Source organism: Canis lupus, chromosome 11, assembly GCF_003254725.2.
Source record: "Canis lupus dingo isolate Sandy chromosome 11, ASM325472v2, whole genome shotgun sequence".
Lineage (NCBI taxonomy): Eukaryota > Metazoa > Chordata > Mammalia > Carnivora > Canidae > Canis > Canis lupus.
In genome coordinates, this window is record NC_064253.1 from 66,476,095 (window position 1) to 66,500,713 (window position 24,619).

Sequence of the window (24,619 nt, forward strand, 5' to 3'; positions counted from 1 at the left end):
TGTTCTATATATCACTAGTGCATTCCTTTTTATTATCACTCAGCAGTTTCTCATTGTATGGATATACTAAATATCTTTATCCATTTACCTGTTTATAGACATTCAGGTTATTTCTAGCTTTTGGCTATTAGAATAAAGCTGCTGTGAACATTCATGAACAAGTCCTTTTTTTCTCTTGGGTATGGAATGGGTGTTATGGTAGGTGTATATTTAACTTAAGAAATTTTCAAACTTTTTTTTCCCAAAGTGGTTGTACTATATTACATTCCATCAGCAATGTATAGGATTTCATTTCTCTACATTCTTATCAACACTTGAAATGTTTAGTCTTTTAATTTTTAGTCATTCTAATAAGTATGTAGTGGTATCTCTATTGTATTTTATTTTTTTAAAGATTTAAAATCCTTCTTTAAAAAAAAGGGGGGGGGGGGTGTAGGCTGAGTGGCTCAGCGGTTTAGCGCCGCCCTCGGCCCAGGGCCTGATTCTGGAGACCCGGAATCGAGTCCGTGTCAGGCTCTCTGCGTGGAGCCTGCTTCTCCCTCTGCCTGTGTCTCTGCCTCTCTCTCTGCCTCTCTCTGTGTCTCTCATGAATAAATAAATAAAATCTTAAAAAAATTAAAATCTTTAAAGAATAAAATCCTTTTTTTTAGAATAAAATCTTTTAAAAAATTATCAATTTTTTAAAATGAAAAAATAAAATAAAATAAAATGGATCATGCTTTGGGTGTCATCATTAAATCTTTGCCTGATTGAAAACCTTCTCTGGAAGTTTTATAGTTTGCATTTAGCCTATTATACATATCAAATTAATTTTTGTATATGTTGCAAGGTATAGACTAAATTTCATTTTTCTAATTAGGGATATTCAATTATTCTAGCATCATTTGTTGAAAAACATAGCAAATTTTATTTATTCATGAGAGACACAGAGAGAGGGGCAGAGACAAAGGCAGAGGGAGAAGCAGGCTCCCTGCCGGGATCCTGATGCAGAACTCGATCCCACGACCCTGGGATCACGCCCTGAGCTGAAGGCCGATGATCAACCGCTGAGCCACCTAGGAGCACCCACATGACAGACTTTAAAAAGAGCCTTATAGGAGCTTCTGGGCTGATGAACACATGGAGAGTGGCACACCTGGAGAGGGAATGGAAGCCCACACCCTTTCCCCATGCCTTCAATCTCTTCCATCTGGCTGTTCCTGACTTATATAGCCTTTCATAATAAACTAGTAATCTAGTAAAAATAAATTACTTAATTAAAAATTTTATTTAAAAAAGAATCTAATAAAACTTTAAAGTGTAAAATATAACATAAAACTTTGCCATAATATAACTTGAGGGTTTCATTATTGTAAGGTTAATGCAAAACATTGTTTAATCGCAAAAAAAAACCCATAAAAACAATGTTAAACTTAAAAGTATACACAGTTGACTATGTATTTACCTGAGAAAGCACCAAATTACTTCCTAGCCATTCCCTACCCCTCTAGAAGAAGAGAACTTTGATTCCCCCCAGTTAGAGAATAGAAGCTGGGCTGAGGGTGGGGAAGCTAGAATCAAGTGGCATTATATCTGAATTTGAATTATGATAAGGTGTTTTTTTAAAAAAGATTTTATTTATTCATGAGAATAACAGAGAGAGAGAGAGAGGGAGGGAGGAGGGAGAGAAGCAGGCTCCATGCAGGGAGCTGGATGTGGGACTCGATGTGGGACTCGATCCTGTGACTCCAGGATCATGCCCTGGGCTGAAGGCAGGTGCCAAAGCACTAAGCCACCCAGGGATCCCCTATGATAAGGTGTTTTATAGCAGTTTACTAATTTTCATATATCCTGTGTCCAATCTACTGTTAAACCTATCTATTTATTGGATTTAGAATTTTAGTGCACTTCCTAGTTCTGAAATTTCTTTTCATACTTCGTAACAGCTTTTTGGAGGTATAAGTTAACATACCATATAACTCACCCATTTGAAGTGTATAATCCAGTGGTTTTTCATATATTCACAGAGTTTTGAAACGATCATCACTATCAAGTTTAGAAAAATTTTCATCACTCCAGGAGTAAACCCTTTATTTTTTAGCAGTTACCCCATATCTTCCCCAAGACCTCTCAGGTCTAGGCAACCACTAATCTACTTTCTGTCTCTAGATTTGCCTATCTGGACATTTCATATAAATGGAACCATAGAATATAGGGTCTTTTGCGTCTGACTTTCTTCACATGTTCTCAAGGTTGATCCATGTTGTAGCATGTGGCGGTAGTTCATTCCTTTTTTTTTGGTTGAATAATATTCCATTGTATGAATATACCACTTTTTACTTATCCATTCATGGGTTGGTGAACATTTGGGATGTTTCTGGTTTTTTTGGTCATTATGAATAATATTGTTATGATCACCCATGTACAAGTTCTCCATGTGGATATATTTTCATTTCTCTTGGGTGTATACCTAAAAGAATTGCTGAGTTATATGGGAACTTTAACCTTTTGAAGAAATGCCCACCTGTTTTCCAAAGTGCCTGCACCATTTTACAATATCACTTAGCAGTGTGTGAGGGTTTCAGTTCTCCACATCCTTACCAACACTTGTTATTGTCTTTTTCATTGTAACCATCTTAGTGGGGGTGTAGTGACATCACTGTGGTTCTGATTTGTGTCCCTTTGATGGCTCTATTTCATTCTTTTTTAAAGACTCTAGCTCTCTAGTGAAATTCTCCATTTTTTCATCGATGTTCTTGAACATAATTAACCATAATTATTCTAAAGGCTGTATATAATAACTACAGTATCTGGATCATGTGTGCATCTGTTCCTAAAGCCTTTTTTACTTCTTGGCTTTGTGCAGTTAGTTTTTTCTTGGTGTATTGGTATTTTTTTTTAAAGATTTTATTTATTTATTTATGAGAGACACAGAGATAGGTAGAGGGAGAAGCAGGCTCCCTGCGGGAAGCCCAATGCAGGACTCGGTCCCAGGATCCCAGATCATGACCTGAGCCAAAGGCAGATGCTCAACCACTGAGCTCCAGGTGTACCTATTGGTAATTGTTGACAGAATGTTAGACATTGCATATGAAATGTTATGAAGTCTCTTTAAAGAAGATTTGCTTTTTTTCATTTTTTTTAAAGATTTATTGTATTTATTTCAGGGACAGCACAAGCAGGGGGAAGGCGAAGGGCAGAAGGAGAAGCAGATTCCCCGCTGAGCAGGGGGCCTGACATGAGCTCCATCCCAGGACTCTGAGATCATGACCTGAGTGAGCTGAAGACAGACCCTTAACCGACTAAGCCACCCAGGTGCACCAGATTTCCTTTTTTTTCTTGCAGGCAGATAGAACATGGAAAGATCACCTTGATCCACCTAGTCATCGAAACAGTTCAGGCTGTTTTAGGCATTGTTAGTGCTATTTCTGATTTGCTTTTTCTCTCTGGATATAGTTCCTCAAGGGTCTCAACGGAGACTGTCCTTCCTGTTTAAATTCTTTCTAGCTCTATGAGATAGCTAAGTGTTACTGCTCAGTGTTGTTTTTTTTTTTTTTTTTTTGTCTTAGCGGTTGGTTTCCTTGTGTGTACAGATTAGGGATTATCAGATGCTTTGAGGATAAATGGCATGTAGAATGGCTCCTCTTGCTGTGATTACCTTTTCTCTGCGATCTTGGGCTTTCAAATCCTGGCTGTCTTGATAGACTTGACCTCCAAATTTTGTATCTGTAGTCCAGTCAGACTGTCAAAAATTCTAGGATGTTTCTCAGTGTTCGGTTTCTATACTCTTAGATATAAATCAACAGTGCCCTAAGAAAGAAATGTAGGATTCACTTCGTGTTTCCCTGTGTGGTGAGCTCTTGGACTCTCAAGGTGTGGTTGCTCCACGATAGTTTTAAAGAGCCTATGTTGTTTTATTGTTTTAAATAAAACTTTTAGAGTTTTAGTTCTTAGTGGGAGAGGTAGTTTATTCAACAAGGTATCCCATCATTGCTGGAAGCCAGCATCATTAAAGAAATTGATCGTGATGGATATATCCTTTAAATGGGATTTCATTTTCAGCGGTTCAGCATCACCTTCAGCCCAGGGCGGGATCCTGGAGACCCAGGATCGAGTCCCATGTCGGGCTCCCTGCATGGAGCCTGCTTCTCCCTCTGCCCATGTCTCTGACTCTGTCTCTGTGTCTTAAATAAATAAATAAATAAATAAATAAATAAGATCTTTAAAAGAAGTTATTTGTAGAAAAAGCACAATATAAAATTTGTCCTCTTAACCACTTTTAAGTATATAGTTTAGCGGCATTAACTGTATTTACACTGTTGTGTGACAGATCTCTAGAACTTTTTCATTGTGCAGAACTAGAATTCTATACTCATGGAGCAACTCCCCATATTCCCTTCCTCCATTCCTGGCAACCACCATAATACTTTGTTTCCATGATTTTGACAACTCTAGGTATTTCATGTAAGTGGAATCATACAGTATTCCTTTTGTGACTGGTTTGCTTTACTCAGCAGAATGTCCTCAAGATTCATCCATGTTGTAGCATATGATAAGATTTCTTTAAGAAAGAAATTTAAGTGTGAATAATATTCTCTTATGTGTATATGCCATGTTTTGTTTATCCATTCACCCATCTGATGAAGTTTTGGAACACAGGTGAGGTTTGGTGGGGTGAGGTCTGGAGCCGATGACCAGGAAGGAATTCTTGAGGCATCTTTGGTGCAAAACGGTGGTTTTATTAAAAGCCCAGGGCCAGGACCCCTGGGCAGGGAGAGCTGCTGCCCCGAGCCTGTGACAGGAGGCTGGTTACGGAGGGGTTTGGGGAGCTGCTCTCTAAGGGATTCTGGAAGCAAGGTTTCCAGGACCTTGAGGGGCTTGATATTGTTGGGAAAAGGTCACTTCCTACCGTCTAATAAAGCCTGAGTCATGAGCCCCTCAGATGTGTATCCGTGGGCCACGTGCTTGGGGGATGATCGCCCACACGTGTCTTGGGGGTTAGAGATAAAGGAAATTTCTAAAGGAATTTTTTATATGTTAAAGTAGACTCACAGGATCCTGGGGGTCAGGCTAAGATTGCCTTTTGTCCTGAGCAAAGTATGACCCTCGAGGCAGCTGAGTCCGTCCAGGAAGGTCCTTCTGCCTGTTTCAGGGGCTTGTCAATGTGTTTTGACCTCAGCTAGCCCCCTGTTCTCCATCACATCTATGGACATTTGGGCAGCTTCCACCTCTTGGCCATTGTGAATATGCTGCAGTGAACATGGGTGTGCAGATATCTCTTCAAATTCCTGCTTCAATTGCTAGATATATACCCAGAAGTGGGATTTCTGAATCATAATCTTATTATTTTTGAAGACCCCCCCCCCATGCTGTTTTCTATGGCAGCTGCACCATTTACATTTCCACCAACTTGCTGAGGGTTCCACTTTTCTCCACAGGATTATATATTTGAAATACATGGCAATTAACTTTTTTTTGGACAATAATTATTTTGTCAAAAATGTTTACATAGTTGTTTTTTTTTAATTTAGCCTAGACCAGGAGTGTTGACAGAGCAAGGTGTTAAGAATCCTTTTTTTATTTTTTTATTAGAGTTCAATTTGCCAACATATAGCATAACACCCAGTGCTTACCCCATCAAGTGCCCCCCTCAGTGCCCTTCACCCAGTCACCCCTCCCCCCGCCCACCTTCCCTTCCACCACCCCTTGTTCGTTTCCCAGAGTTAGGAGTCTCTCATGTTGTCTCCCTCTCTGATATTTCCCACTCATTTTCAATCCTTTTTTTGTTCAGAAGTCAGTAGTCTCTTTTTCTTATTCTTCTCTCTCCTGATATACCCCAAGGGCAAGAGGGGCTGAGGTTCCCTGGTCACAGTGGGGTGAGGCCAGGCTGTGAGCACCACGTATGGCTAATCAGATGTGCTTTACATATTATTTACTTGCCATTATTATTATTATTTTGGAGCTACCTATTACTGAATAGAAAGGAAGTTAAGAGCATGGAATCTGGCGCCAAACTGCCTGGGACGAATCCGGGTTCCTCCAGCTACTCTGTGATCCTGGGCAGGTGTCTTAACTCCTCTCCGCTTCAGTTTCCTCATCCATAATCGGGCAGTGCTAACACCCACTGCATAGAGTTCTTAGGATTAAGCAGCTGCATAGTCCCTAAGCACCTAGAGACGCTCACATACAGTAAGTGCTGCGTTTGCTACGTGAAATAAAGGTGGGGGGCGCCAGCCTTGCCCCTGTGGTCCCGAGGTGCGTAGGGGGGCGGGGAATCAGTGCCTGCCTCGGTGGTCCTCGTGTGTTTTAGGTGTCATGCCCCCCCCCCCCCCCATGGGATGGACGCGAGTGCGGTAGTTGGACTGGGAACTTCCACTGGGCAGCGGTGACTGGGTTGCCCGCGAGCAGGAGGTGTTCCCGAACCTGGATGTAGAGGTGCCGGCGCTCGGTGCCTTAGGACAGGTGCTACAGCGGGCGGCGCAAGGTCCGGCCGGGGCTGCAGCTGGCGCCTGGGGGACGCTCCCCGGGGCTCGGGGGGGGGGGGGGGCGTGGGGTCACCAGCCGGGGCTGCAGCTGGCGCCTGGGGGACGCTCCCCGGGGCTGGGGGGCGCGTAGGGTCACCGGCCGGGGCTGCACCTGGCGCCTGGGGGACGCTCCCCGGGGCTCGGGGGGGCGGTGCTCGGGGTCACCGGCCGGGGCTGCACCTGGCGCCTGGGGGACGCTCCCCGGGGCTCGGGGCGGGGGGGGGGGGGGGGGGGCGTGGGGTCTCCGGCCGGGGCGCCCACCCCCCCCCCCCCCCCCGCACGCGGCGCCGGCCGCACCTGCCTGGGCGCGGAGGGCGAGCCCGTGCGCGCCGGCGCCGCCGGGAAGGTCGGGGCGCACGTCCGCGGGCAGCGGCGGCCGCGAGCTCGGAGCGCTCCGCGGCGGTGTCGTTACACACTTCCTGTGGGTCTCGCGGCCCGCGGCGCGCTTCCGGTGCCGGCTGGAGCCCGGGTCCGAGCCCCCGCCCCGCCCGCCCGCCGGCCCCGCCCCGCCCGCGCCCCGCCCCCCGCCCGCCGCGCTCCGAGCTCCGAGCTCCGAGCCGGGCGCGCGGAGCCCGGGGCGCACGGAGCGGCGCGCGCCGGTCGCAGAGCCAGGCTGGCGCCCCGGCCCCGCCCCCCGGCCCGCGCCCCCGCCCCCGCCCGCCGCCCGCCCGGCGCCCTCCCCGCGCTCCCTGCCTGCGCGCCCCGGGCCTCCGGCCGCCTTCCCTCCCTCCCCTCGGTCCCGCCCCGTCCAGCCCGGGCCCCCCGGCCCCCCCCCCCGCCGCCGCCCGCGTTCCTATGGACAGACGCACAGACACCTGCAGGTGGGTGAGAGCCCGCGCGGGGCGGGGACGAGCGCGCCGACGCTGCGCCCTGGGCCGGGAGCCCCTTTGTGTGGGGGGCGGCCGCGCTGGGGTCCACGGCGCCGAGCGCTGACCCGGCTGAACCCTCTTTTGTCTCCTGGCGGGGGGGGGAGGCCGGGAGCCCGTGAGGGCAGCGGCGGGGGCGCGGGGCGCGGGGCGCGGGGGGGACCCGGGCTCCGAGCTCCGAGCGGGGCCCCCGCCGCGCAGCATCCCCCGCCGCCGCGCTGCGTGGTCCGGCCCCCCCGCGCCCGCCCCGGGTCTGTCCGGAGGGGGCAGGAGGGCGGGAAGGGGAAGGAGCCGTCGGCCCTCGTAGTTTCCAAGTGTTGAGGCGCTGGCGGGGAGGGAGGCGGGAGGCGGGAGGCGGCTCGGGGCTCTGCCCGACTTGTTCCGCCGGCGGGAGGCGCGGCCGTGCAGGGGCGAGCGGCGCTCCGGCCCCTTATTTATTGTCTCCAACGGAGGCGGCGTCCCCGGGAGGCCCCCGCGCCCCCCGCACCCCCCCGCCGAGGCCGCGGCCCACGCGCGCGGGTTCCCGGGCCCCGCGACCCGACCGGGCTGCGAGCAGCTTGGCCCCCGGCCCCCGGCCCCCCGGCCCCCCGGCCCCCGGCCCCAGCCGCGCTCGCGGGCCGAGTCGGTGTTCAGGTGCTGCCTCTCCTCCTCCTCCTCCTCCTCCTCCTTCTAAGGTTAGGCAGGGACTTACAGGCAAATCGAAGATGAACATGGCTGGGATTTTTACCTTTTGGTTTTCTTTTTGCATATATGTATATATATGTATATGCACATATTTTAAAGTTTGATGATAAAGTTTTGTTATTTCCCAGACTCCTTAGGATTAGCAAGACAGTCTCCTACCTGTTAGGTAAACAGTTACCAAGCGAGTCAGGTGCTGGCTGACAGCCTCCACGGTGGAGGTTAAATGCAAATGCAGTAAATATCCAGCCTCCCGTGCAGGCTAAAACCTTTATCTTTTGCTGGTTTAGAGCCTGAGGTCTTCCACAGCACAGGGAGGAGAACATAAATGTTAGAACTGATTTTTTTTTTCTCTCCCCCCCCCCCCGCCCCCGTGAGTGTGCTTTCCTTTTATTCTGTGTGTCTATTCCCTCTCTCTCTCTCTAAAACCCCACGATTGGGTCGTACATGGTGGAAATAGTTTTTTTGCAAAGTAGCGTAGGTGATATTTCCGACTTATATTATTCATCTGGTTGAGCTTCTTGTGAAGAGCTGATGTGTATTCGTAGGTATCCAAATTGTAAATGAAGTTGAATGAGCACCCAGAAACTTGATTTTACAGATTCACATTTTTAGTGCAGGCACGAATTTATATCTTTGTATGAATCTCAGTCTAGGGCTCACTTCTGGAGACCTTTTTTTTTTTTTTTTCTCTTTCCTGCCGTGTGAGAATCCATATGGACAAATTTAAATCTGATGGTTATCAAGGAGACTGAAAAAATAGTTTTGGGTGCACTCAGGTCGTATATGTGGAGTTGTATGTAGAAACCAGAAGCTTTCTTAAACATCTGAAAAACATTGTGGTGGAAAAGAATTTATTTAAATCTTCATCAAGTAGGATACAGAAATTCATCAGAAAGCAATGTACAATGTTAATACAGTTTTGATTAGGCAAAATGATTTTTGTCATGATGAAGCGGAGACAGCTTCAGTGTGCCGAAAAGTCATTTTTTTTCCAGAAGAAAAAAATTAGCCTAGATGTTTGCCCTAGTTACATTAACAGATTATTATTATTATTGCATGCCCAACGTTGTAAGTATCTGGGCTGTACATTTTTATACACTTAAAACTTAGAAGATGCTACATCTAATCTAACAATCTTACCAGTCCCTTTGAACTGATCAAATTTTATTCTTGTTTTGACTTCCTTTCTAGATTAGCTGAATGAATGTAGAGGGCATATAGGGTTCAGTGCAAGGCACTAGTAGGCCCTTGTGCAAGATTCCACTTTCTTTTCTGGTAAGGACGGCCCAAAGAGCATAGGTATTGAAATTTGTTCAGGCTTTATTAGGAATGGTGGGATGGAGTCAGAACACACTCCCGGAGTTCCAGCTATTTGATTACACACACTCTTTATCAGTTCTTAGGAATTTTTTTTTTAAAGATTTTATTTATTTATGAAAGACAGCGAGAGAGGCAGAGACACAGGCAGAAGGAGAAGCAGGCTCCATGCCGGGAGCCCAACGTGGGACTCGATGCCGAGTCCCCAGGATCACACCCCGGGCTGAAGGCAGCGCTAAACCGCTGGGCCACCGGGGCTGCCCAGTGCTTAGGAATTTTTAAAAAGATAAGTTAATAACTTGAATTGTTTATGTATTTATCTGTCAGTCAGAGGGATGAGGTTTAACAGAGTCACGGTGTAAATTAAATATTAAGAGAGTGTGGTCTGTGTTGAGAATTGCTTGGCAACTTGTAGTTATGCCTAACAGTTTTCTGGGATTGGCAGTGTAGTGTCTTCCCATGGGCAGGCTAAGAGGTAACACCTAGTTTGTTTTTGTTTTTGGCTGTGATATATGGGTATTCATTTTTTTGTTTTTGTATAATAAACAGTATTTTTTTGTGTAGCCCGAAGCAGTCCAGAGAACCTTACATATTTTCAGCTGATTTCTCTTCTTGTATGTTGGTGGTTAGGAAGGGGTATAAATTATTTTTCACTCTTCATGGTTGAGACTTTTTTCTGATACTTTTGATATGACAAATGTTACTTCCAGAAATTCCGAATTAGTAGAGTTGGATTTTGAGTATAGATGAGCAATATAAACTGACATTTGCTGGTTTCTTTTTTTTTAAACAACACTAAGCTGTCCAGTTACGTTTGATAGACTTGAAAATCCGCAGACTTTTCCTGCTTGTTATCAATGTGGTACCATTAAAGGAAACTCAAAATGGCCACTTTAGGTTAACCTGGAACCCTCAGAGGACTAGTATTATTAGTCATAACCAAATGGAAAGCTGAAAAGTAACAATTTTATTCTTTGTAATAGATTGGTGAGTTTCAAATCCTTCTTTTTCATGTTTTTTTTATAGTCTGCTGTGGAAGCAGATGGGACTGTGAGAAGTGTGGACAGTGACCTCTCTTCCAGCCTTTATCATCCTGCATTGTTTAAGAGCAGCATAAACTCACGCTGCTCTTGGAAAATGTGGCATTCATTCTTGGATTAATATTCTACTACCAGATGTACGAGGCTGGCTCTGAAGAAGCTTTTCCTCTTAAATACTGTCAAAAATAGAGAAGCTGTAGATTGGAGAGAAGCCATTTATTTTGAACAGTTTATTTTCTGACAGTTTGTGTTTGTAAAGAAACCTGCTCATAATATTTACTTAAGAGATCTACATAGTTGCCCGAAGAAGCCCCACAGGTTTCTTTTTTTCCTTTAAAAAAGTTTCCATGGAGCTTAACTCTTCTGTGATGCTTCTTGACTTTGCTTCTGATTAGTTGATTTATGGACTTTATTTACCAGCATGATTGGAGAATTCTTTTGCTCTACAGAAATTGCACTCTGCCTGTGCTCTGGTCTGTTTCCTAGGTAACAGATGTACTGCATAGATTCCATAATGAGGACTGTGGTTGGCTAGTTACAGTGTAAATTCTGTTGTTTGGTAAAGCTTAGTCTCAAATTCAAATAAAGGTCAAGAAACCAAAAGTACTCGAGATGCGAATTTTTGAATTTTATTTTGTATCCAATGTCAACACAGTTTAATATGCTTTTCTGGGGAAAGACAAATTATGCAGCAATATTCAAGCGTGTTTTGTAAAGTCTTAAGTAGTTGGAGAGCTTTTTTACTATTCCATATTGGTAATACCAATGGTTCTAGTGACAAAGAAGATGTGTTTCAGAACACTTCATCACACTTTAATATAGAAAGCAAAGAGATGTTGTCTAGGATGTCAGTAACTGGATCTTCTGTATTGAAAGAAAAGTAACATCATATACGTTGCTAAAGATAAATTGTGCAACTTCATGTGAAACACAGCTTTTAGGGGTGCTTGGGTGGCTCTGTCGGTTGAGAGTTGGACTCTTGATTTTGTCTCGGCTTGATCTGAGGGTCGTGGGTCTGGGCCCTGTGTTGGGCTCTGTGCTGGGATTGGAGCCTACTTAAAAAAAAAAGTGGTAAAAAAAAGAAACAACTTTTAAAAGCTTTAAAAAGACATTAAAATATTTAAGCAACTTTTAAAAACATTAAAAGTCTTATTGTAAAATGATGCATTTGTACTCTAGCTATTTTCTCTCCGATCTGCCTGACTTTTGGCCTGCTCAGCACCAGGGAGCAAGTCTCTCTTACATAGCAACAAATTGGAGAATAGCTTTCCCCTCCATCTGACTCTCCTCTGGAAATCTATGGCCTCTATAGCTCTAGGTGCACGACAAGAAATAATATATGTGCAATTGCTAGTAATTATTACCAGTTTGTTAAAAAATTTACAGTGAACCAGAATTCCATTAATTCCGATTGAAAATATTTTTTCATTTGATGCATGAAAATGTTTTTGTTTGTTGATCATCAGGAATTCTGTTAAATTTTTAAAGAAAGATTTATCTATTTCAGAGAGAGATCATGGAGAGAGAGAGATCGTGTGTGCAGGCAGAAGGGCAGAGGGAGAGAATCTTCAGGTGGACCGTCTCCTGAGTGCAGAGCCTGAGGTGGGACTCCATCCCAGGTCCCTGAGATCATGACCCCCGTGGAAATCAAGAGTTGGACGCTCAGCCAACTGAGCCACTCAGGTGTCCCTAAAAAAAAATTTAGGTTAATTTGAGGGGCAGCTGGCTGGGTTAGTTGGTAGAACGTGTGGCTCTTGCTCTCAGGGTCATGAGCTGGAGCCACATGCTGCGCATAGAGCTTACTTAAAAAAAAAAAAGTTAATTTGAATTCTAAAGATTATCCAGAGTTGCTTCCATTACTTTCCCTTGCTTAGCAGGATTGTTTTTGGATTATTTATTTACCCTTTTAGTTAATTTTACTAAAAATTAGGAATGGAATATATCTTGTTTAGGTTTTCTTCTTGGTTTTTCTCAAAACTGACACTATTTTAAACTTTTCTGGCCTTTTCAAGTTGCAAATATTGTGCCCCTTCAGTTTTCTCTTGTAAATATTTACTCTTAATTTTTTTTTAAATTTTGCCTTTTTTTTTTTTTTTTTAAAGGCTCCATGCCCAACATGGGGCTTGTACTCACGACCCTGATTTACGACCCTGAGATCAAGAGTCATGTGCTCTCCTGACTGAGCCAGCCAGGCACCCCTATTTAAAATTTTTAAATCATTACATAATTTAAAGCATAACCACCACATATCAAAAGCTCTACTTTTCTGAGACTTTATACTTCTGGGGCAGAATTAACAGTGTTTGTGAACTCTGTCTCAGCCAGAACAACTTCCTCTCCCCAGCCTGTATAGTTAACAAGGGCCGTCATAACAAAGTATGACAGACTGGGTAGCTTAAACAACAAAATTTTCTCACAGTCTGGAGCCTAGAAGTCCCAGTTCAGGATGTTGGCAGAGTTGGGTTCTTCTAAGGCCTCTCTTCTTGACTTTCGATTTCAGTCTTCTTCAGATATTTTCACTCTGTGCCTGTCTGTGTCCTAATCTCTTCTTATAACATATCTATCCATAGCCTTAGAACTCACCCAAAACATCTTGTTTTACCTTAATTACCTCTTTAAAGGCCCTGTCTCCAAGTATTGTCTCATTTTGAAGTACTGGGTATTAGAACCTAAGTGTATGAATTTGGAGGGAAAACGATTTGGCTTCTAAGTGCAGAGCCTGAAGTGGGACTCCATCCCAGGTCCCTGAGATCATGACCCCAGTGGAAATCAGGAGTTGGATGTTCAACCAACTGAGCCACCCAGGTGTCCCTGAAAAAACCTTTTCCTCCACTCCTTGTCTTTTATACATACATACATACTTCATCCCATATGTGTGATACAATGAAGGCCCTACACTACTTTATTCCTACTTCCTAAGATTTCTCAGTTCTGTTCGCCTCCATACAAATCACATACTGTCTGTCACCTACGCCTATCATTGGTCTTCGTTCTGTAGTTGAATTTACTCAAAGCACAACACAAGTCCTTGTGCTAAGGCTTCTGTAATAATCCTTTTGATACTCTGAAGCTCTTTTGAATCCTCATAAATGGCTCATGTGAATAATGTATCCTGTCTTTCATGCTTAAAACTGTTTATCTGTGGTTTTATACTTGGAGGCCAGTGTTGCTGAATTTAAGTACTTGGCTCACATTTTCTTTCTTCAGATCTCTTAAATATGTTACTCTGTTGTAGGGTTTGGCAGACCTTTTCTGTGAAAGGCCAAATGGTAATTATTTTAGGCTTTGTGGAACATGGGTCACTGTCACAATTATGTAACTGTGCCACTTCAGTCCAAAGCAGCCATGTAGAGTATGTAAATGAACAAGCATGACTGTGCTTAGTAAAACTTGATTTACAGAACCAGACAGTGGGCTGGATTTGGTGCACAAGGCATAGTTTGCTGAGTCCTACTCTATTGTATTCTGATAAAAAGTGTTGTCATCAGAGTCTAATACCACTATGATGTTCTTTTTTTAAAGTGACTCCATCTTTCTCTTAGACGCCCAAAGGGCTTTTTTCTTCATCTTTAAAGCCTAGTAATTTTCCTAGAGCATGTATCGACTATTTTCTATTAATTTTTCCAGATAATACAAGGTGGATTTTATAATGTTGGCTTAAATATTTTTTCATAAATATTTTCATCAATGAAAGGTTTTAGTATTTAATCTGTTTTAGTGCTTTCATTTTCTTGAGGGTCTCCTGTTGCATGTGTGTTGGATCTTCTTTGCCTTTTATATCTATACCTTTCTTCAAATTATTTTTATCTTTTTTAATATTTCTTTTATTTTTCTATTTTTTTCCTTTTTATCCTTTATCAAGCAGTTTCTATGGTATCTATTAAGTCCAGTTTTGTCTTCCTTTCTGAATTTTTTTTTCTTTCCTAGTCTGTCCTGAATTCTATCATTTCTCTTTGTAAAAGTTCTTGTTGTATGGCTATTGTCTCTCTCTCTCTCTCTTTTTTTTTTTTTTTGCTTTTCTGTTTTTGATGTATACTTTTATTTTACAGCTCTCTCATTTTCTTAATTTCTTTTTTTTTTTTTACAAGATGTTATTTATTCATGAGACACACACACACACAGAGAAAGAGAGGGGGGGGTGGGGAGAGAGAAGCAGGCTCCATGCAGGGAGCCTGATGTGGGATTTGATCCCGGGACTCCAGGACTACGCCCTGGGCCGAAGGCAGGCGCTAAACTGCTGAGCCATCCAGGGATCCCCCCCTTAATTTCTTTTAATATTAAAATATTGTGCTACTGTTCTCATCTACTTTATGGCCATATTTTTGATGTGCCTTCATTGACTATTGGTACCTTATTTGGTTCTTTTCCATCTTTTTCTCACAGTACCTCACATAGGATTAGATGGCATTCTTTACTCTTGTTCATGTTTAAATTAGATGGATTCTTAAAAATATTTTATTTATTTAATCATGAAAGACACAGAGAGAGAGGCAGAAACGTAGGCAGAGGGAGAAGCAGGCTCCTCGAGGGGAGCCTGATGTAGGACTTGTTCCTGGGACTCCAGGACCACACCCTGAGCTGGAGGCAGATGCTCAACCACTGAGCCACCCAGGTGTCCCTAAATTAGAAGGATTTACCTATACTTTAGGAGAAGGTTTCTGTGATGGAGGTGGAAGTAGATCAAGGTAGTTTTTTTAGTTTCTTGGTTTGAAATTTTTTCGTTTGTTGCTTGTGTGAAATATTAAAAATATTGCCACTCAATTAAAATTAGAGTGAGATACCATTACATACCCACTAGAAGGGCTAAATGAAAAAGATGAAAAATATCAGGTGTTGGTGAGAATGTAGAGTAACTGGAGTTCTCAAGCACTGCTATTGGAAGTGCAAATGGAGAAAGAAATATAAATGGAGGGGCATTTGGGTGACTTGGTTGAGCATCCAATTCATGGTTTGGGCTCAGGTCATGATCTCAGGGTTGTGAGATTGAGCCCTGCATTGGGCTTGGCACTCAGTGCAGAGTCTGTTTGAGATTCCTTCACTCTCCCTGTCTGTTTCTTCCCTCTCCCTGCTTGCTCTCCCTTTCTCAAACAAACAAACAGATAAATAAAATATTAAAAAAAATAAATGAATACAAGTAATTTGGAAAGCTGTTTGGCAGTATTTACTAAAGCTATGCATATGCATATTTTATGGCCCAGTAATTCCACTCAAAGATACGTGCTTACCAAAATAAATGTACTAGAATGTTCATAGTACTGCTTATAATAGCCCCAAAACTGAAGTCTGCCCAAATGACCATCAGTATAATATGTAATAGATGTTACATGGATGGCCTCAAGTAAATGACATCTCATGGTGTCTGTGCCCTTGTGTTGTCTCTTTGTTCAATGATTCTGATTTTCACCATGTACCTTACTTGGGGCAGTAGGACATTAGGCAGGTGTGATGCAGCAGATAAGAGGCTTGATAAATGCATACACATTGGAGAGAAATACTGCCTTGAGACAGTAACAGAAAGAACTCAAGTAGGAGAGGTCAGGTGGAAAAAAATTGAGGCACCCCAGCTAATGATCAACACTTATTGCCAGGTAGGTAAGACCATTTTGACCTCCAAGCTCACTTGATCCTGCAGCCAAAAGTAGCCACATAAACAAGTCCAGGTAAAGCCAGGAGAAAAACTGGGCAGATAACCCACAGAATTGTGAGAAATGAGCAATTATTTTAAGTAACAAAATTTTAGGGTTGTTACACAACAGTAGGAAACTGAATCAGAATGGATAAATTGTTCTATATTCATACAGTGGAATACTGTGGAGCAATGAGAATAAACAATCTGTAACTACATGCAATAGTATATATGAATCTCACAGACCAATGTGGAGCTAAAGAAGCCAGGTGCATGAGTTTGAACTGTGTGCCTCCATGTATATAAAATCTCCAAGCAGGCAAAATCAGTAATTTCTGTTAGAAGCCAGAACCTTGAGGAAATAGTGACTAGAAGGAGAAAGTAGAGGCTTCTGGGGTGCTGATAATGCTCTGTTCCTTGATCTGGTTGCTGGTTACATATATGTGTCCAGTTTGTGAAATTGTGAAATATCAACAAGTTGTTCACTTATTATTTCTCCTTTTTTTTTGATAGTATGTTATATATAAATATACATATATATTTTAAGATTTATTTATTTTAGAGAGCAGGAGAAAGCAAGCACAAGTAGGAGGGGCAGAGGGACAAGGAGAGAGAATCTCAGGCAGACTCTGAGCTGACCATGGAGCCTAACTGGGAGTTCAGTCTCATGGCCCTGAGATCATGACCTGAGCTAAAACCAAGAATTGGTCGCTCAGCTGATTGTGCCATCTTAGGTACGTGCATTTCTTTCTTTCTTTCTTTCTTTCTTTCTTTCTTTCTTTCTTTCTTTCTTTCTTTCTTTCTTTCTTTCTTCTTTCTTTTTCTTCCTTCCTTCCTTCCTTCCTTCCTTCCTTCCTTCCTTCCTTCCTTCCTTTCCTTCTTCCTTTCCTTCTTCCTTTTCTTTCTTTCTTTCTTTCTTTCTTTCTTTCTTTCTTTCTTTCTTTCTTTTCTTTTCTTTTCTTTTCTTTTCTTTTCTTTTCTTTTCTTTTCTTTTTTCTTTTCTTTCCTTCTTTCTTTTCTTTCCTTCTTTCCTTCTTTCTCCTTCCTTCCTTCCTTCCTTCCTTCCTTCCTTCCTTCCTTCCTTCCTTCCTTCCTTCCTTCCTTCCTTCCTTCCTTCTTCACGCTATCTAGGTGTCTTTCTTTCTCATTCATTCGTTCATTCATTCATTCATTCATTTATTTTAGAGCACATGTAAGCAGGCAGAAAGGCAGAGAGAGAGAATCCTCAAGCAGGCTCCCTGTTGAGTGTGGAGCCTGGTGGGACTCAATCCCAGAACACTGAGATCATGATCTGAGCTGAAATCAAGAAACACTTAACCGACTGAGCCACTCAGGCCCCTGATTGTATATCGTATTTCAACAAAAAGGAAGAAAAATGTCTTTTTTAGTTTAGTCTCCTTTTTGTTATTCTCTGAGATTGACTTCCTTTGGGTCTCTCATTTATCCCTAGTAATGCCTCTCTGTTTGATTTGTATTTTATTTTATTTATTTATTTTTAAAAAGATTTTATCCATTTATTTGTGAGAGAGAGAGGGCAAGAGAGAGTGAGTGACCATTAGAGCAGGGAGGGGCAGAGGGAGAAGCAGACTCCCCACTGAGCAGAGAGCCTGATGTGGGGCTTGATCCCAGGATCCTGGGCTCATGACCTGAGCTGAAGGCAGACATTTGACTGACTGAGGCACCCAGGCACCCTTCAAGATTTTATTTTTAAAGTAATCTTTATACCCAATGTAGGGCTTAAATTTACAACCCCAAGATCAAGAGTTATATACTCTACCAGCTGAGCCAGCTGATTTCGATATTAATTCCAACAGTTTTCTTACCAGGTCTTGTCTTCCCTAGAAGCCAAACTTGACTTTTCTGGATCCAGTTTCACCCCAGTGGGTCTTCTCTTTTTGAGAGTGATTGTTGGTAATTTCTTGTTCACCATCTTCACATCAGAAGCCTCTTCTTTCTCCTCTCATCTGCCCAGTTGCTGATCCTGAGTTCTGTTTTTTTGTGTGTGTGTTTTAGTTTTGCCCACACATCTGGGGTTCAGGGGGTTACCTCATCACCTAATTTTGTTGAACATCTTGTCTTTTGTTATCCTATTGTTCTCATCCATGTGTTTGTTTTTCCATTGGAATAATTGTAGATTTGCTTGCAGTTACAAGAAAGAATAGATTCTTTGCCTACTTGCCCAGTTTCCTCAAATGGGAACATTTTGTAAAACTATATTAACAGCATCACAACAAGGATATTAATTGTTCTGGACTGAATTGTATTACCCCCAGATTCATATGTTGAAGTCTGAACCCCCAGTACCTCAGAATATTTGGTGGTATTTGGTGGTAGGGCCTTTGAAGAGCTTATTAAGTTAAGGCTTTTAGGGTGGCCCTAATCCAATCTGACTGCTGTACTTGTAAGAGGAGGACGTTTGTATGCAGAAAGAGACACCAGAGATGTTATGTATAGAGGAAAGACCATGTGAAGACACAGCGAGAACTTGGCTATCTGGAAGCCAGGGGGAGGGTGCAGAAGAAACCAAACCTGCTGACACCTTCATCTTGGGATTTCTAGCCTCCAGACTTGAGAAAATGAATTTCTGTTATTTAAGCCACCCAATCTAGTATTTTGTTATGGTAGCCCTAATAAATGAATACATTGGTTTTCGTACAATCCACTACAGATATTCAGATTATTATTAATCTGTCAGGTGTATTAGTGTACATTTGTGTGTATAAGGATCAGCACAGTACATTTTATCACCTGTGTATGTTCCTGTTTCTACCAGCCATTCTAGTCTGCTCGCATCCTGCCAGCATAGTTTTTTTTTTTTTTTTTTTTAGATTTTATTTATTTATTCATGAAAGAGAGAGAGAGAGAGAGAGAGGCAGAGACACAGGCAGAGGGAGAAGCAGGCTCCATCCTGGGAGCCCAATGTGGGACTCGATCCTGGGACTCCAGGATCATGCCCTGGGCCGAAGGCAGGTGCTAAACCGCTGAGCCACTCAGGGATCCCTCTTTTTTTTTTTTTTTTCTTTTTGCCAGCATATTTCTAACCTATGACAGCCATTAATGGGTCTTCCATTTCTGAAATTTTGTTATTTAAAAGATACTATATAAATGGAATCATTATATGTAACCTTTGCAATAGACTTTTTTCCTTTGAGAAAATTTTTTTTCTTTTTTTTTTCTTTATTTTTTATTGGTGTTCAATTTACTAACATACAGAATAACCCCCAGTGCCCGTCACCCATTCACTCCCACCCCCCGCCCTCCTCCCCTTCTACCACCCCTAGTTCGTTTCCCAGAGTTAGCAGTCTTTACGTTCTGTCTCCCTTTCTGATATTTCCCAGTCATTTCTTCTCCCTTCCCTTATATTCCCTTTCACTATTATTTATATTCCCCAAATGAATGAGAACATATAATGTTTGTCCTTCTCCGACTGACTTACTTCACTCAGCATAATACCCTCCAGTTCCATCCACGTTGAAGCAAATGGTGGGTATTTGTCATTTCTAATAGCTGAGTAATATTCCATTGTATACATAAACCACATCTTCTTTATCCATTCATCTTTCGTTGGACACCGAGGCTCCTTCCACAGTTTGGCTATCGTGGCCATTGCTGCTATAAACATCGGGGTGCAGGTGTCCCGGCATTTCATTGCATTTGTATCTTTGGGGTAAATCCCCAACAGTGCAATTGCTGGGTCGGTGGGCAGGTATATTTTTAACTGTATGATCCTCTCATTGGATGCAGAGAAAGCATTTGACAAAATACAGCATCCATTCCTGATCAAAACTCTTCAGAGTGTAGGGATAGAGGGAACATTCCTCGACATCTTAAAAGCCATCTATGAAAAGCCCACAGCAAATATCATTCTCAATGGGGAAGCACTGGGAGCCTTTCCCCTAAGATCAGGAACAAGACAGGGATGTCCACTCTCACCACTGCTGTTCAACATAGTACTGGAAGTCCTAGCCTCAGCAATCAGACAACAAAAAGACATTAAAGGCATTCAAATTGGCAAAGAAGAAGTCAAACTCTCCCTCTTCGCTGATGACATGATACTCTACATAGAAAACCCAAAAGTCTCCACCCCAAGATTGCTAGAACTCATACAGCAATTCGGTAGCGTGGCAGGATACAAAATCAATGCCCAGAAATCAGTGGCATTTCTATACACTAACAATGAGACTGAAGAAAGAGAAATTAAGGAGTCAATCCCATTTACAATTGCACCCAAAAGCATAAGATACCTAGGAATAAACCTAACCAAAGATGTAAAGGATCTATACCCTCAAAACTATAGAACACTTCTGAAAGAAATTGAGGAAGACACAAAGAGATGGAAAAATATTCCATGCTCATGGATTGGCAGAATTAATATTGTGAAAATGTCAATGTTACCCAGGGCAATTTACACGTTTAATGCAATCCCTATCAAAATACCATGGACTTTCTTCAGAGAGTTAGAACAAATTATTTTAAGATTTGTGTGGAATCAGAAAAGACCCCGAATAGCCAGGGGAATTTTAAAAAAGAAAACCATATCTGGGGGCATCACAATGCCAGATTTCAGGTTGTACTACAAAGCTGTGGTCATCAAGACAGTGTGGTACTGGCACAAAAACAGACACATAGATCAATGGAACAGAATAGAGAATCCAGAAGTGGACCCTGAACTTTATGGGCAACTAATATTCGATAAAGGAGGAAAGACTATCCATTGGAAGAAAGACAGTCTCTTCAATAAATGGTGCTGGGAAAATTGGACATCCACATGCAGAAGAATGAAACTAGACCACTCTCTTTCACCATACACAAAGATAAACTCAAAATGGATGAAAGATGTAAATGTGAGACAAGATTCCATCAAAATCCTAGAGAAGAACACAGGCAACACCCTTTTTGAACTCGGCCATAGTAACTTCTTGCAAGATACATCCACGAAGGCAAAAGAAACAAAAGCAAAAATGAACTATTGGGACTTCATCAAGATAAGAAGCTTTTGCACAGCAAAGGATACAGTCAACAAAACTCAAAGACAACCTACAGAATGGGAGAAGATATTTGCAAATGACATATCAGATAAAGGGCTAGTTTCCAAGATCTATAAAGAACTTATTAAACTCAACACCAAAGAAACAAACAATCCAATCATGAAATGGGCAAAAGACATGAACAGAAATCTCACAGAGGAAGACATAGACATGGCCAACATGCATATGAGAAAATGCTCTGCATCACTTGCCATCAGGGAAATACAAATCAAAACCACAATGAGATCCCACCTCACACCAGTGAGAATGGGGCAAATTAACAAGGCAGGAAACAACAAATGTTGGAGGGGATGCGGAGAAAAGGGAACCCTCTTACACTGTTGGTGGGAATGTGAACTGGTGCAGCCACTCTGGAAAACTGTGTGGAGGTTCCTCAAACAGTTAAAATTTTTTTAAAAATATCTATTTGTTTGAGAGAGAACACAAGCAGGGAGGAGGGGCAGAGGGCAGGGGAGAAGTAGACCCACCCCCACCCCCCCCACAGAGCAGGGAGCCCAATGTGGGCTTGATCTCAGGACCCTGGGATCGTGACCCGAGCTAAAGACAGATACCTAACCAAATGAGCCACCCAGGAGCCTGAGATTGGTTTTTTCCAATAAGCATATTTCCATGGAGATTCATCTAGGTTGTTTCATATAACAGGAGTTTGTTCTTTTTTATTCCCTAATAGTAATCTGTGAGTATATCCTAGTTTATTTAACTTCATCTATTGAAGCACATCTGAGCTGATTCCATTTCTTGACCTTTACAAATAAAGCTGTTATGAAAGTAATTTGTAATCTCTCTGGGATACATAACAAGGAGTGTCACTGCAGTATTTTATGGTAATTATGTGTCAAGTTTTTAAGTAACTGCCATACTTTTCCAGAGTGATTGTACCATTTTATATTCCTACGAACAATATATAAGTGATCCAGTTCCTCCACATCCTTGCTAGCGTTTGCTGTCATCATTTCTTATTTTAGCCATTCCAGTGTATGTGTAGTAATATTATGGGGTTTTTTAAAAGATTTTATTTATTCATGAGAGGCCCAGAGAGGCAGAGACATAGGCAGAAGGAGAAACAGGCTCCCTGCGGGCAGCCTGATGTGGGACTTGATCCCAGGACCCCGGGATCACGCTCTGAGCCCAAGGCAGACGCTCAACCACTGAGCCACCCAGGCGTCCCGATACTGTGGTTTTAATTTGCATTTCCCTGATGGCTAATATAGCACAACTTTTCATATGCTTGTTTACCATCTGTATATCCTCCTCTGAGAAATGTGTGTCATTTGCCTATTTTCTAATTGGATTTTTAATTTTTTTACTGTTTTGAGAGTTCTTTGTATATTCTAGTTACTAATCCTTTGTTCTTTGTCAGATAGGGCTTGCAAATGTTTTTTTCTAGTATGTACCTTGTCTTAATCTTCTTCACATGGGCTTTCACATTGCAAAAGATTTTAATTTCAGTTTTACAAATTTGTCCTTTTATGGATTATGCTTTGGTATCAAATCTAAGAACTCTTTGCCTAACCCCAGATCTCAGAGATTTTTTTCTTATGTTTTCTCCATGTTTTTAAGTTCTACATTTAAATTTTTTTTTAAAGATTTTAGTATTTATTTGATGGGGGGAAGTCCCCAGGGTGGGAGGTAGGAACAGAGGGAATGGGAGAAACAGACTCCCTGTTGAGCCAGAGAATCTGACATGAGGCTCGATTCCAGGACCCCAAGATCATGACCTCAGCTGAAGGCAGAAGCCTAACCCAGCTGAGCAACCCAGGTGCCCCACCTTCTACATTTTAAGTTAACTCTGATTTATTTTGAGTTAATTTTTATTTAAGCTGTGAAGTTTAGGTTGAGGTTCATATTTTGCCTATGAATGTCCAGTTGCTCCAGCACCATTTGATGAGAAAGCTATCCTTCCACCATTGAATTGCTTTTGCATCTTTGCAAAAAAAAAAAAAAAAAAAAGGCAGGTTGAGCATATGTATGCGTCTATTTCTTGGTTTACTTCATCTGTTTTTGTGAGTAGATTTGAGGAGAGTCCAAAACTAAGCCTTTGCTACTGTTCAGCTTGCTTAGAACTCCTTGTTCGTTCATTCATTCATTCATTCATTCATGAGAGACACAGAGAGAGAGGCAGAGACACAGAGGAAGAAGCAGGCCCCACACTGAGAGCCTGACAGGGGACTCCATCCTGGGTCTCCAGGATCATGCCCTGGGCTGAAGGCGGCGCTAAACCGCTGAGCCACCCAGGCTGCCCTCTCCTTTTTTTTTTTTTTTTTTTTTTAAGATTTTATTCATTTATTCATGAGAGACACAGAAAGAGAGGCAGAGAAACAAGCAGAGAGAGAAGCAGGCTCCATGCAGGGAGCCTGAGTGGGACTCGATCCAGGGTCTCCAGGGTCACACCCTGGGCTGAAGGCGGTGCTAAACTGCTGAGCCACCCGGGCTGCCCTCCTTGTTCATTCTTAAGCATGATCTTTTTGTCATTATCTTGGAAAACTTTTTTTTTCCCTATTGATCAAAGTGGACAAATGTCTAATTAGGAAAAAAAAAAAGGTAAGATATGCAGTAATTTGATTACTAAACAGTTTTTTCAGTTTATCTTCTTTATAATATAGTGATAAGTCGACATGTATTTGTTTCAGAGAATTCAGTTTTTTTCTAAATTACTTGTGTTAACATTTTCATGACAATTATGGTTCAATAATAATAAGTATACTTTATCTGGCATCTTGAGAAAACAGGGTTCTACATTAATGGATTTTTGTATAAAGTTTATCTCTTTGATGAAACTTAAAATTTTAATTATTTTTAGGGAAAATGTTTCCCACATTTGGTTAAATTTAAATAAAGGGTGGCAATTCAGTTACTTCTGGAAATCTGCCAAGAATTCTTTTCTGGCATCTGGATGAACACAAACAGAGAGAAATTTGTTTCTTGCCCTAGAAAATTCACTTAAGCTATTCTGGCTCTGAAGTTTTGCAACATTAGACCGGTTTCCTATAACCAATGCAAGGAAGTTTCCATCCCCAACTGACAAATCCATCAAATTCACGGATTTACCAAAACCTTGTTTGAATAGCCTTTGAAGATTTCCATGAAATTTTGGTTGAAAGTATTCCCATTCTACTTTCAGAGCAGCATTTTAAGGAATGTCCTTTTTTTTTTTTTTTAAGATTTTATTTATTTATTCATGAGAGACACAGAGAGAGGCAAAGACATAGGCAGAGGGAGAAGTAGGCTCCCTGCTGGGATACTGATGTGGAACTCCATCCCAGGACCCTAAACATTTTAGGCAATTACTTTATTAATGGAAAATATAGATTTTATAACTTAACAGTATATAAACACATCATTAGAGAAATATTAGGTATATAGGTAAGACTTTCATCTGTCAGAAAGAAGCCAGCCAGTTAGCAAAATAACAAACCCCCTCAATTTATGAGTATTACATATCAAGACTATATTCACATATACTAAATATATTCATAACAATATATTCATAGACAAATTATTTATAATCATATATATTGTTTATTGAATATATTTA

At 42.1% G+C, this 24,619-nt stretch overlaps 1 protein-coding gene across 3 annotated transcripts in view; it reads left to right on the top strand.

Annotated features, from left to right (window-relative positions):
• The first annotated feature begins 7,210 nt into the window (after window positions 1-7,210).
• KIAA1958 (KIAA1958 ortholog) overlaps window positions 7,211-24,619 on the top strand; it is a 161,332-nt gene continuing 143,923 nt past the window's right edge. For 2 of the 3 annotated variants that reach the window (XR_003130271.3, XM_049091915.1), the window contains exon 1: window positions 7,277-7,324. The gene's annotated coding sequence lies outside the window, so the exon portion shown is untranslated. Of the gene's footprint in view, window positions 7,325-24,619 lie in introns of all 3 variants that reach the window. The other variant, XM_025433380.3, reaches the window with a different exon arrangement.